At 38.0% G+C, this 2,139-nt stretch overlaps 1 non-coding gene across 1 annotated transcript; it reads right to left on the bottom strand.

The window, feature by feature from the left end:
- Positions 1 to 2,067: 2,067 nt before the first annotated feature.
- Trnap-agg lies at positions 2,068 to 2,139 on the bottom strand. The gene has a single exon. It is a non-coding gene; the product is annotated as a tRNA-Pro (tRNA).

The raw sequence follows: 2,139 nt of genomic DNA, 5'->3' as shown, positions 1-2,139 counted from the left end.
ACACCACGCACGCACACACACATACACACACACGCACACGCACACACACACATACACACACACTCTTCCATACACTCACACACACTTCCAAACACACTCACGCACACACACACCACACACACACACCACACACCACACACACACACAAACTCATCATCTATTATGGAAGTCAGTTTATTGCACATACACAACAGAATCGGAGAACTGAGCACTTTGCAGTGAGAACAAACGTTTCACATGGTTAGTCATATCAGTGGAGGGAACTTCTTCCAACTCCCGTAACTTGAACAATAAAAGGGGAAACTAAAACCCTTTCTCTCTGAGCGGAGTTTAAATAGTATGATGGTGGGGGGGGGGGACTTCACTTATGTGGAGTTAAAATGTATTCAAGTTTCAGCACAGTGACTGATGGCGAAATATAATTGCCGTCGTTGCAGACATGTTGCTACTCTTTTGCAGATTTGGAAACCCTAACTTGCTGCGTACAGTGTAGGCTGTACAATTATGTAGTATACAGACTGTAAAGTCGTCAGCTGACTTTATGCTCATGGCAAGTGATATAGTTATACTGGAATTCTTAACAATAAAAATACAGTAAATGCATTAAAGGTAGCAATTAAATTGACTGATTCCCCAAAACCGGCTGTATCACAAGAAGCAACGATAGTTGCTTTAAGGTTGACAGATACAGTACAAGGAATGAAAAGAAAAGAAAAGAAAGAAAGAAAAACACGATCAAGTATTGTTATCCAGCTGACTATGCTCATGCATATATATAATATATAAATAAATAAATATATATATATATATATATATATATATATATATATATATATATATAGAGAGAGAGAGAGAGAGAGAGAGAGAGAGAGAGAGAGAGAGAGAGAGAGTATGAGAGAGAGAGAGAGTGCAAAGATATATATATGTGTGTGTGTGTGTGTGTGCATCGCAAATAATAGGTATATTTGAAATATGACTATTAATAAGCATGACAATTATTACTAAACGAAAAAAAATGTTTTTTACTATGACCCGTTTTTTTTTTGTTTTTTTTTTAAGCCGTAGCGGAAGTCACCGTGATTGGTTACGGGTTTTTACCAAATGTGACGTGATATGTGGTTCTTTTTCAATGAAGATATTTTGGAGGTATGTAACACTTACTAGCTGACTCTTTGTTTGTATTATAATGGTTTACTTAATGCAAAGATGGAAAGTAATAAATGATAAAAGTGATCGTGAAAAGAATGATGGAAGTATCTGGTGAAAATCTTCAAATTCTATGGGTGTTCGTGGTATACTGAAGGAACATTTTGTTTCTCCATGTGGAGCTAGGAATGTATTTTCATGGTTATTGGCCTTTGTACATGTTAATGAAAAAAAAATAGCTGTGATTAATTGTAGAAGCAACCTCTTTCTACAAAGAAGCTATGGCATCACGATCTCGGTGGTTGCGGTCACAAATTACAGGGCGCTCTCGCACTAAATTTATCAGGAACCCCTTTTGCATGGTGCTCACGCCACGGCTGCTCCACTTATTTGGTGCTCACGTCACGGTTGCCTTGCGGTAACTTATGCAAAAATAGGTTCAGCTCCATTTTTGCATCGGTCCGAAAGAAACGGACTCGGTTCGCCTGAAGCTGATACTCCCGATATCAATGCTAATTTGAGGGGACGAATCATGACTCATGATTTCCTTTGATTTGCCTTGCCATGATGTTTCAATATTGAATGTGAATATCGGACTTTCACTTCCCTTTTCACAAGCCGGTATAAGGGTTTCTTTCGCGATGTAGACGTCTGACAACGCACTATTACTAAACATATTATACCAGAAAAATATAAGAAATTCAAATAAATAAACAGTTAGATAAGATGCTTGCGCATTGGATTAAACACATACAGTGTCATTTAGTTATATCCCTGGTAAGTATATTATTAATTTAATTTCTCTTTCTCAAGCTCTCTAACTGCATTAACATTTGCTTATATAAAATTTTTTTTCGGAAATGTATTGCATAAGTTCACGTCGACTCTCAACCACACTTTCTTCATGACACTGGTAAAGGAGGGCCTGACCGGGATTTGAACCCGGGACCTCTCGCACCCTAAGCGAGAATCATACCCCTAGACCATCAGGCC

This window comes from Penaeus monodon, chromosome 4 (assembly GCF_015228065.2).
Source record: "Penaeus monodon isolate SGIC_2016 chromosome 4, NSTDA_Pmon_1, whole genome shotgun sequence".
NCBI lineage: Eukaryota > Metazoa > Arthropoda > Malacostraca > Decapoda > Penaeidae > Penaeus > Penaeus monodon.
Note: the sequence above shows the minus strand (reverse complement) of the source record. Positions and strands in the feature narration are given on the sequence as shown.